The sequence below is a fragment of the Bos indicus x Bos taurus genome, chromosome 8 (assembly GCF_003369695.1).
Source record: "Bos indicus x Bos taurus breed Angus x Brahman F1 hybrid chromosome 8, Bos_hybrid_MaternalHap_v2.0, whole genome shotgun sequence".
In the NCBI taxonomy this organism is placed as follows: Eukaryota; Metazoa; Chordata; class Mammalia; order Artiodactyla; family Bovidae; genus Bos; species Bos indicus x Bos taurus.
This window is the reverse complement of record NC_040083.1, coordinates 62,792,897-62,805,274: the sequence shown is the minus strand read 5'-3', so window position 1 is coordinate 62,805,274 and position 12,378 is coordinate 62,792,897.

The following is a 12,378-nucleotide window of genomic DNA, read 5'->3' as shown; positions in this document are numbered from 1 at the left end:
GTTTGCGGTTTTAACATACATTCTCAGGGTTTTAGAACTAAAACCCTAAATATAATCCAGCTTAGTTTTCTGCCAGCTCATCAGTCTCTTCAGTATTTCCAATGTTTGGCCTTTTTTCCCTGCATAAGCCCCTCAGTGACGACCCTTCACCCCTGCCCTGTGTAGCTCATTATTAAAGGGTTCTTCCTTTACATGAGAGCAGATCTGTTCTCTGATAACTACACTCTCTGGCAGGGCCATAGAGGGTGAGGCTGATCACCCTGTCATGTTTTTTTTTTTTTAGCTGTTTCTCATACAAGTTCTATAGCCTCTACCAACCCTCAATCCTTGACTCCCCTGTGTGAGTTTTTGTCTCTAGGCAAGAAAATGTCCGGTTGTGAGGAAGTTCATATCTCTAGGTTATGAACTTCCATCCCTCAGCAAGAGAAGTCATTGGAAGTAAACCTTCCAATCCTTTCCATCTCGGGAACTTTTTCTAAAGAAGGGGACACAAATGACATCCACCTTCCAGGTTAGCCTTGGCTTTCTGGTGCCTGTAGGGGGAGCCCTGAGAGCTGATAATTTTCACTAGTTTGGAGAGTAACTCCAGGAGCTCAAGCTGTTCAGGTAATTTTGGCTTTCCGCCCATCTGCTCCAGCTCTCCAAAACAGTAACTAGCACAGGGAATGCTGATATTTGTCAATCACATATATATAGAGAGAGGAGAAGGATTAGTGCCACTTATTACATTTTAAAATTGTAGTTGGCTTAAGGTGTGGGATGGATTATTCCAGTGTGTGGAGGCTGGAATTAGCAAAACCCATAAGCCTTTGACTGTGTGGATCACAATAAACTGTGGAAAATTCTGAAAGAGATGGGAATACCAGATCACCTGACCTGCCTCTTGAGAAACCTATATGCAGGTCAGGAAGCAACAGTTAGAACTGGACATGGAACAACAGACTGGTTCCAAATAGGAAATGTCAAGGCTGTATATTGTCACCCTGCTTATTTAACTTATATGCAGAGTACATTATGAGAAATGCTGGGCTGGAAGAAGCACAAGCTGGAATCAAGATTGCCAGGAGAAATATCAATAACCTCAGATATGCAGATGACACCACCCTTACAGCAGAAAATGAAAAGGAACTAAAAAGCCTCTTGATGAAAGTGAAAGAGGAGAGTGAAAAAGTTGGCTTAAAGCTCAATGTTAAGAAAACTAAGATCATGGCATCTGATCCCATCACTTCATGGGAAATAGATGGGGAAACAGTGGAAACAGTGTCAGACTTTATTTTTGGGGGCTCCAGAATCACTGCAGATGGTGATTGCAGCCATGACATTAAAAGACACTTACTCCTTGGAAGGAAAGTTATGACCAACCTAGATAGCATATTCAAAAGCAGAGATATTACTCTGCCAACAAAAGGCCATCTAGTCCTTTGTTGTCTATGGTTTTTCCAGTGGTCATGTATGGATGTGAGAGTTGGACTGTAAAGAAAGCTGAGTGCTGAAGAATTGATGCTTTTGAACTGTGGTGTTGGAGAAAACTCTTGAGAGTCCCTTGGACTGCAAGGAGATCCAACCAGTCCATCCTAAAGATCAGTCCTGGCCATTCATTGGAAGGACTGATGCTGAAGCTGAAACTCCAATACTTTGGCCACCTGATGCGAAGAGTTGACTCATCGGAAAAGACTGATGCTGGGAGGGATTGGGGGCAGGAGGAGAAGGGGACGACAGAGGATGAGACGGTTGGATGGCATTACCGACTCGATGGGCATGAATTTGGGTAGACTCCAGGAGTTGGTGATGGACAGGAAGGCCTGGGGTGCTGCGATTCATGGGGTCACACAGTCGTACACGACTGAGCGACTGAACTGAACTGAACTGATGAACCGTTTGTTTATCAAGCTCTTGTTGGTAGTTTTCTTTTTATGATACGGTCCCAAAGGATGAAGGCACCATTATAATGAAATCTGTATCAGTTACTACACTTTTAGTGGGTCCTTGGCACTGGGCTGCTTGCTTTCTCTACATTGACCAGGGGTTAAATGATGTGCTCAGGCTCACACAGCTGGTTGGCCAAGCACTGAGGATGTCATCCCTGTCATCCGACCTGGCCCTGGAGTTGGTTCCCTTCCCACTGTGGCTCTCATACCTTCCCCTGTGCAGGGGCAGATGCTCAGCTGACCCAGATACTTTATTTGAGGTTTCATATGCTTCATTGGAGAAGGAAATAGCAGCCTACTCCAGTATTCTTGCCTGGAGAATTCCATGGAGAGAAGAGCCTAGCGCGCTACAGTCCATGGGGTCGCAAAGAGTTGGACAGGACTGAGCAACTAACACACACAGATGCTTCATAAGCACAGCATGCTTCACCTAGAGTGATGTTCATGGGAATCTAACCACTAAATGAAGAGGAAGGAGAATAGGGGCAGGGATGCCCATTCCCACTAGATCTGCCTGGCACCTCCGCAGCGTGGGAAATGTGGGGAGCTCTGTGACTGGCCTCAGAAACTTTACACCCTGCTTTCTGCTCAGCCCTGTGCTACCTCTGTGACCTTGGGCGAGTCACTGAGCCCATCTCCACCTCCCTGACCTTATGGAGTTGTTGTTACAAGGATAATGCTTGGGAAAGTATTTTCTAAACTCTTCTGTGGTCTGTAAACTTATGTCATTTTAATTTTATCTTTTAAGAAACAGACTCACAGATTTATTTATTTTTGCTGTGCTGGGGCTTTGTTGCTTTGCGTGGGCTTTTCTCTAGTTGTGGTGAACAGGGACTACTCTTAAGAGTCCTCTCATTGCAGTGGCTTCTCTTGTTGCGGAGCACAGGCTCTAGGGTGCGAGGGCTCAGTAGCTGTGGCCCACGGGTCCAGTTGCTCTGAGGCATGTGGGATCCTTCCAGACCTGGAATCAAACCTGTGTCCCCTGCATTGGCAGGTGGACTCCCCAACCACTGGACCACCAGGGAAGTCCAACTTAGGTCATTTTTAAATTGTACCTGTCATCATCAACACGCTTTCTCTGACAGTCTGCTCTGGCTTACGTGACTGGATAAGCAGACTCAGGAGAATCAAGGGGTGCTTCAAGTCCAATGTATGGAAGGCCTTATTTTATTATTATTATTAGCATTACAGAATTTTCTTTTAAAGAACTTCTTTTAGCTAGTTATAGGATGTTTTGCTAAGGGAACTGACAAAGTGCCCCCATCTTAAGGACCCAGGTGACTTTATGCCACCTGCCCACCTGGCTCTCCCTCCTGAAATTGTATATGTACCAGGAGCTGCCTTCACTGCCTGCACACCACCCCCAGCTCAGGCCCTTCCTCACTCATGATCCTTCTCAGCACCCTTTCTCTCCCGCCTTCTTTCCTAATGCCAGCCCAAGTATTTCAGGGTAGTCTGCACTTCTTTTGTATGAAAGTAGAATTGTAATCATAAAGTGCAGTTATTAAGGTAAGTTCTACCTCTGACAGAAAAGAGATGAGTCGAAAGGATTAAAGCTCAATGAAATACAATAAGGATTTTTGGCCATTGTTAAAAATAAGGTTCCTCATCTAAGGAGTTCTCAAATGACTCTCCAGCATCCTTGTTATTCTGCTGTCTGCCCCTTCTCTTGCCTTTGTGAGTTACCAGAAGGGCAACGCACAGAGAACTCAAGATTCAGGTCAGTGCATGTGAATGTAAGTGACAAGCACAAGAGAAGCCTTTCTCAGTGCCCACAGGAGCTGGGGGGAGAGACGGAAACTCAGTGGTACACTCTCTCTCTACTGATGGAGGGGGCTGCTTGGCCTATGAACTTATGCCACACAAACCAGTCAAGTTTGGGCCCACGTATATTTACATTGAGGAGAAGGCAATGGCACCCCACTCCAGTACTCTTGCCTGGAAAATCCCATGGACAGAGGAGCCTGGTAGGCTGCAGTCCATGGGGTCGCTGAGGGTTGGGCACGACTGAGCGACTTCACTTTCACTTTTTACTTTCATGCATTGGAGAAGGAAATGGCAACCCACTCCAGTGTTCTTGCCTGGAGAATCCCAGGGACGGGGGAGCCTGGTGGGCTGCCATCTATGGGGTCGCACAGAGTCGGACACGACTAAAGTGACTCAGCAGCAGCAGCATATTTACATTGTGTTGACAAAAACAGTAGGATTGGATATAACACAGTTCCCCACCTCTTCTACCTTGTAGATAACTGGAAAATTCTATTCAGATTCTTCACTAATTCTTCATGCAATTCAAGATATATAGAACTTTTTAATTCAATGTTAACAAATTTTATTTTTTAAAAAATTACCCACATGCTAAACACTGAAGAAGTGTCATAATTCTTCACAGTGGTGTAGATGTTATGGTTTGCAAAGCCATTTAAAATATATTGACTCATTTGGTATCTTAGCATTTTGGGTGGATTTTGCTTCTGGGTGCTAAGCTGGGAGCCTAACTGGTATTTCAAACAGGGCACAGCAGACTATACTCTGAAGGCCCAATTTAGCCCACAGCCTGTTTTTGTGCAGCTTAAGAGACAAGATTGGTCTTTACTTTTTAAAAAGATTGTGAACAAAAACAAACATTCCCCCAAACAGAACCAGTGACAGAGATTATGGCCTGCAAAGCTGAAAATACTTGCCATCTGGCCCTTTACAGAAGTTTATGGACCCCGACTTAGAACATTATTTCTCTGAGAGGGTGTTTTGAGTTCTAGAAAAGTTATTTATGAAGTAGGTTTTTGAGTTATCACATGCTTCTAAATCATGAACTGTACATTTTGGAAAGATTTTGTCATATAGCCACATGAGAAAATTTACCAATACAACATAAATAGTAAACTGTTACAGTGTTCTATTCATACATGTAAAACAGGATTATAACAAATCCATGTTTACACATATGTAGAAACTTCTAGAAGGATAAATACAGGTATGCTAACAATGGTTGCTTGGTGGGGAGGCATGTTCTTTGGCGGCTGAGGGAACTTTTCACTTCTCTGCAGTATACTGTAGATTTTTTTCTAATCATGAGAATGTTATTTTTATTTATTTTTAAGTTTTTTATTTATTTATTTTTTGGCTGCGCTGGGTCTTTGTTGCTGCACATGGGCTTTCTCTAGTTGCAGTGAGCATAGGCTACTCTCTGTGGTGCATGGGCTTCTCACTGTGGTGGCTTCTCGGTGCAGAAAATGGGCTCTGGGGTGAGTGGGCTTCAGTAGTTGCAGCACTTGGTCTTAGCAGTTGTGGCACACGGGTTTGTTGCTTCATGGCATGTGCAGTCTTCCTGGACCAGGGATCAAGCCTCTGTCCCCTGCATTGGTGGGTGGACTCAACCACTGGACCACTTAGGGAAGTCTTGCATGTGTTGTTTTTATATGTGGAGCATGCTGCTGCTGCTGCTAAGTCGCTTCAGTCGTGTCCGATTCTTTGTGACCCCATAGACAGCAGCCCACCAGGCTCCCCCGTCCCTGGGATTCTCCAGGCAAGAACACTGGAGTAGGTTGCCATTTCATTCTCCAATGCATGAAAATGAAAAGTGAAAGTGAAGTCGCTCAGTCATGTCCGACTCTTAGCGACCCCATGGACTGCAGCCTACCAGGCTCCTCCATCCATGGGATTTTCCAGGCAAGAGTACTGGAGTGGGGTGCCGTTGCCTTCTCCGATATGTGGAGCATAAGGAGAATAAAATGTCCTAACTTAAATAAGTTCAATTATATAAATATTAAACTATGTATCTTTGTCCTCTCCCCCCCAAAAAGATCTGGTAAATATAGTTAGAGACATTTTTTTCTCCTAGAGCATCACGTGTGGATCAGAGAACCAGAAACCACTCAGGTCACACATCAGCTGTGGAGCTGAGCCATTTGGGGCAGGTAAACTGGCTGGGGCTGGGCAGCTTGTTCCCGAGTATGCACTGATCTTTTCTCTTCTCCCAGAGACAAGGTTTTGGATAAGGCATTGTGCCTCCAGGCGGAAGACAGGCGCCTATATGGATGGTGTTTCTGGCAGAGGGCTGAGCTGCTGAGAGCACCTTAGACCCATACTTGCCAAACCTGTGCAGTTCATCCAATCTGGAAGAAGGAATGGGTCTCTGCTTGCAGGATGCATTAGTGGGTGTCAGCTACACCCACTAGCTCTCTGTCTACTTGCATTTAGCACAGGCCATGTGACGGATGAGGGTTGCTCTCCCTGGGTCCCCAGGGCCAGCCCTTACCCACTGTCAGAATGGGAACTCTGAGCTCAGTCAGCAGGAAAGGAGAGGCTAAGAACTGGGAATTAGCTGTTCCCTTAGGTCAAGGGGAGATGGAAGTGGGGCAGACTAGGAGGAAGGGCAGGCTGGCACAGTGGCAGGTGGCAGAGTCTGTTGGTGGTGGTGGAGTAGGGCTGTTGACAGATTGGAGGCTCAGGCTCTACCTGGGTTGGGAAGGAATCGAGGTCTGAGAGAACTGACAGAGCCAAGGCAGGACGGAGTCCCAGAGGGATTAGGTGGGTTATCTAGGGACTTCAGGGACAGGAAGTCAGGGACCCCCTCATATCGGAGCTGGAAATTTTTATTCCTTAGTTCTTTGCCCAGCATCCTATATTTGCCAAGATAAAAGATCACATTCAAAGTTACCTTACATATAGGAGGACAACACGAGTAAGAAGTGCTTGGAAACAGGCAAGGGGGAAAACAAGCAACATAAAGTGGACTGATTAGTGAAGCCATGCACAGACTATGTGCTGGGTCCTATGGTGGGAGAAGCTTGGTCATCAGAGCTTGCCCTCTCTTCCTCTTGGCGTCCTACCACACAGACAAGCCTGGGTTAGCCTACTAGATGGTTAGGGATACATGGCTGAGTCTCAGCAGATACCAAACTGGTCACCAGACATATAAGTGAAGCTATCCTACATCATCCAACTCTTGAGTTGGCCTAGATGGCCCAGCCAACACACAGAATCATGAAGGGGAAACTTGTTCATTTTTTTATGTCCCTGTTTTTGGGATGATTTGCTATAAAACAAAAGCTAGCTTATGCATTTAATTACCACACCCTTGAGAGGAGCAGTGGAAGATGGGAATTTATTTAGCAGGAGGGTTAACATGACAAAATGCTTAAATGAAAAAGGGATTTTTAAGGCAGGATAGATTTTTGTGATGAAAGTCATGAAAAAGTAATAGTAGCTAACATGCTAGGTACTGGAGTTAAGAGTATCAGTATGGATTATCTCATTATAAGGAAAAATACTGTTATCTCTGATGTACAGATGAGAAGCTGAGGCTCAAGGGCATTAAATTACAAGGTTTCATGGTTAGAAAGCGGGAAAATTTAGGACAGAAATCCTGAGTCTATCAGACTGCACAAACAACATTTTAAACACTAATAACTCCAAGCTTTCCAGCCCAGAAACATTTTTATTGTTGTTTAGTCACTAAGTTGTATCCGACTCTTTGTGACCCCATGGACTGTAGCCACACACTCCCGCCCACCCCCCCCCCCCCCCCCACCCAAGGCTCCTCTGTCTGTGGGATTTCCCAGGCAAGAATGCTGGAGTGGGTTGCCATTTCCTTCTTCAGGAGATCTTCCCAACTCAGGGATCAAACTTGTGTCTCCTGAATTGATAGGCAGTTTCTTTACCACTGTGCCACCTGGGAAGCCCTTCCAGCCTAGAGGAATCTATAAATGGTGGTTCCATAAACTCCAGTGGGAGAGCCATAAAGTGAAGCTAAAACCAAGTCCACCACCTGTCTCCCTCAGATCACATCTCTGATTTCTGGATAAACATTTAGTGCACTCATGCAGTTGTTTCTGCTCCCTGCTAAAATCCCAGTAAATTGCAGCAAAAAAGGAAAACTAAACCCAAAGCAGAAATCAAGGAAACAGGAGATTAAAAGTAGAAACCAGTAAAACCAAAAGCTGGTTATTTTGGGTCAATTTGATAAACTTCTTTCTAGACTGATCAGAAAAAAAGAAAACATCAATTAACAGTATTAGGAATTAGAGGTGACACATCTATAGATTGTGCTGATATTTAAAGGGAATATTATGAACAACTTTGTGCCAATTTTAAAAACATAGATGAAATGAATAAAAACTATGAATATACAAATTACAAAAACTGATTAAAGAAATAAATAACTTGAAGCGCCTTTATATCTATTAAAGGAATCAAAATTGTAGTTAAAAACCTTTCCTCACAGAAAACCTCAGGTGCAGATGACTTCCCTGGTGAATTCTATCAAATATTTAAGGAAGAAAAAAATTCTAAATAAGCTCTTAAAATCCTGAAAATGAGGGAATACTTTCCAACTCATTCTATGACCCCAACATTACCATGATGCCAAAACCAGACAAAAATATTGCAAGAAAGAAAACTATAGACCACTATGTCTCATTTGCAAAAATTCTAAACAAAATTTTAGGAAATTTAATACAACAACATATTAGAGGATAATATATCATGACCAAGTAGGGCTTACCCCAGGAATGTCTAGTTGGTTTTAACATTAAATAAATCAACATAATTCACCACATTTACAATCTGTAAAAGAAAAACTCTATGCTCGTTTTGATAGATGCTGAAAAAACATTTGACCAAATAGCCAATCTGGTAACAACTGTCAGAAAACCAGGAATAGAATGGAACTCCTCAGTCTCATAAAGGGCATCTACAAAAAAATCTACAGACAACATCATACTTAGTGTGAAAGACTGATTGCTTTCCAGACTAAGATCAAGAAGACAAGGATGTCTATACATACCACTTCTATCCAGTATTGTACTGCAGGTACTAGCTAATGCAGTTAAGGCAAGAAAAAGAAAAAGCACACAGATTAGAAAGGGGGAAATACAATTTTCCTTATTTACAGGTGATACATCTATGTAGAAAGTCCTAAATAGTCAACAGAAAAAGCCACAGGACTAATAAGTGAGTTTAACAAAAGTTATAAGGAATATAAGGTCAAAAAACCAAAAAATTTTAAATTAAAAAATTAAAAATTTTTTTTTTTTGCTGCACCACATGGCTTGCAAGGATCTTAGTTCCCCAAGCAGGGATTGAACGCAGGCCCATGGCAGTGAAAGTCCTAACCACTGGACCACCAGGAATTTCAAACAAAAATCAATTTTATCTCTCTATATTAGCAGTGAACAATTGGAAACTCAAAATAGCATTTATGTAAAAATATGAAATAGAGATAAAATTTATCAAGATATGTGTAATATTTGTACACAGAAAATTACAGAACTTTACCAAGGGAAATTGAAGAAGGCCTAAATACATTGAGAGATCTACAGTGTTTGTGAATTAGAGAACATGGTATCATTAAAATAAAATGTCAGCTCTCCTCAAATTGATTTATGGATGGAAGGAAATGGAGCAGGCAGACTCTCTGAGCCAAGGAGAACTTCAATGGGAAAATCCTGAGACTGGCTCTGCATCTCTATCTCCAGTATCAGCCTCAGTCCATCAGCAAGCTACTCTTTAAGGCTTGGCTGTTCCCGATCTTGGGCAACCAGCACTCTTCAGGGGGAGGACAGTTCCCTGGTCACTGGACCCCACTGACCACTCAGACGTCCATTCAGTTTCTGTGCGCCTCCCAGCTCACTGGCCCTCAGGACATCCTTCAATTGTGGCTCAGGAGCTGCAGTCTTCTTGGACTTCTTCCCTGGACATTTTGGCCTTCAAAGGAATTCCTAAATTAATCTCCAGCATCCTTTTCCTAAAGTAGGAAGACGATGCTCCCCTCCAGACCTCTTCCTCTCTTTTCTCTGCCTCTGGGTCTCTGCTCCTCCGTGACTGGAATCTGTTGGGACATGACTTCACTCTCATTTCTGGGTCATGTCCTGCCATTATTTGACTTGGAGTGACTCCAGACTGCTTCTCTCATCCCCCGTACATTCCCACTCTGCCACAATTTGTCCATGATGATGGGTGTGAGAAGCTAAAAAGTTTGTTTGCTCTTCTCCTCAGACTTAAGGTCCTGTGTGGACCATGGCCAACATCTCAGGACCATCTGAGCTTCCTTGTTCACAGCTGAGCAACCGGGAGAGGACTGTCCAAGATGGGGGCTGAACTTTTGTGATCAGCTTGTCTCCTGACCTGCCAAGGGTTTCTCCCTCAGCTTAGCCATCCCTCATCCCATGGGTGGCTGAGAGAGAAAGGTGGGCTGAGGAAGAGGCCATGATTGAGTCTCTATTAACTAAATGGTTTATGGATTCAAGGAGCTTGAGAGGTAAGCCCTAACTTTGCTGTAGCCCAAACCGTGTAATCTGGGCTTCTGGTGCTTGTCTACCATCTGGATCAGGCAGGAAAACTTCCAAGAGGGTAATTCCCTGATGGTACAGTGGATAAGAATCCACCGGCCTATACAGGGGACATGGGTTTGATCCCTGGTCCAGAAACATTCCATGTGCTGCAGAGCAACTAAGCCTGTACTGCACAACTAATGAGCCAAGCTTTAGAGTCTTCAAGCTGCAACTCCTGAAGCCCATCTGCCTAGAGCCTGTGCTCTGCAACAAGAGATGCCACCACAATGAGAAGCCCATGCACTGCAGCAAAGAGCAGCCCCTGCTCACCACAGCTAAAGCCCCCACACAACAATGAAGACCCAGCACAAACAACAATAAAGAAATCATTTTTTTTTTCAAGTTTCCAAGAGGTATTCAGATGGTGCTCCTGACTCCCAGGAGGAGGCAGTGTACGGGTGGCCACACGCCATGAACTACACTCACCTATAGGGCTCCTGCCAGAGTCATCTACTCAACTTCTTGTCCAGGTGAATCTTCAGGCTGTTTTCCAGTTGCCTCTGATCTAATTTCTCCCTTGAATCCCCAGGTGACATACAAAGTCACTTCCTGTCTCCTCAGAGTCAGACCCCGTACTCCTCACAGGGTGGCTTTCTAAAAACCTAGGTTGTTTGAGAGCTCTTTCTCAGGCAACATGCCAGGGTTCTTGTGGGTCACTTTGCCAGCACTTTCACATGGAAATTCCCTGGTTCCCTCAGTGTCCTGTGGCCAAGATTCTCCCTTGCTGCTTTGGCCCCCCACAGAGGGCTCTGAAGGTTCATAATTCCCTGCCAGTTTGCCCCAAGGCTGTCTCTGTACCAGGCGGGCCCAGTGTTGGATGAAACTCTTTGAAAGGTGGTGCTCAAGCTACCAGCAGATCTCAATGCTAGTAGGAGATTCTCCAGCCAGTATGGAGCCTGGTACTTGGGGACAAAGAGGCCACGTTACACTTAGGAATATTGGGAGTGAGAGGATGAAAGTTTTCCTGAGATCTTTGGACCAAGAGTTCCAGCTGCTTATGCTGTAAGTCCTGCTCTGGGAGTTAGGCCTGAGAGACTGTACTTCATCCCGGGGTTCAGAGAAGGACACTAGGCAGGCCCTGTCTGGGGTGGCAGAGTAGGAGAGAGGTTGAATGTAGGCCTGAGTTAGGGGTGGGATTCAAGATCAGAGTGGACTGGGGCTACAGTGGGGATTCTTTAGCCTGAATATGGACTGGGAATGTACTGAATAAGACAAAAGGAGACCCTAGTGGGGACCAGCCACCCAAGGCCAGGACAGTAGCCCCAGGGACCCACTGTGCTGAGAGGGGAGACCCTGAAAGAGCTGGCTCCATTTCTGCTGCAAACAGTCCCTTTGAACTTCGGGACTTGGGAACTGCCCTGGCCTGCCGCCCCTGTGGTTTGTCTATGATGCTCTACAGGGCTTGGGAGTCTGTGGGTGTCCTGTGTGTCCACAAGAGACTCTGAAGTAGTCCTGGAAGATTTCCTTGGTAGTCTGCCTCAGTTGCTTGGTAAGTTGCTTCCTCCTTTTCTCTGTCCTCCATAATTTGGAAATGAGCTCTTTTTGTGACTTGTGTCTCCAGGAGCCCCTGGAGGTCAGGGCTGAGGAAGATAGGCTACCAGCTCAGCACACGTGCTGGCTGAGTTCCCCAGCGACAAGGAACCTCTGAGGGAGGGGAGGTCTCTGAACTGTGGAAGGCAAAGGAATGTGGAGGCCACTGCAACTTCCCAACCTCCCAGACATTGGAAGGTGACTGCTACAATCACCCTATCATGATGCTCCCAGCAGGGATCTTCCACAAACTGTCCTCATCAAGAAGCCTGCCCAGATGGCTGCACAAACAGGATGTATAAACTACGGCTGGGAGCAGGACGGGGATGTGAGGGCTCAGCAGGCTGGGCAGGAGCCACCTTCTCCATACCACTGACTCGAAGATGCTACTTTTATTCCTTGAGGGTTCCTCTCACATTCCCTTCCCTGTAGAATTACCCTCCCATGTCAACCATGGTTGCACGGGGGCCCTGCAATCACAGAATCCATGCTAGGAAGAGGGGGACAAGATAAGAGATTCGTCAATACCTGCTTTCCCAAAGAGCAAGCAGGTCCCATGTCATGCGCACTCCTTTCTGGAAAATTCT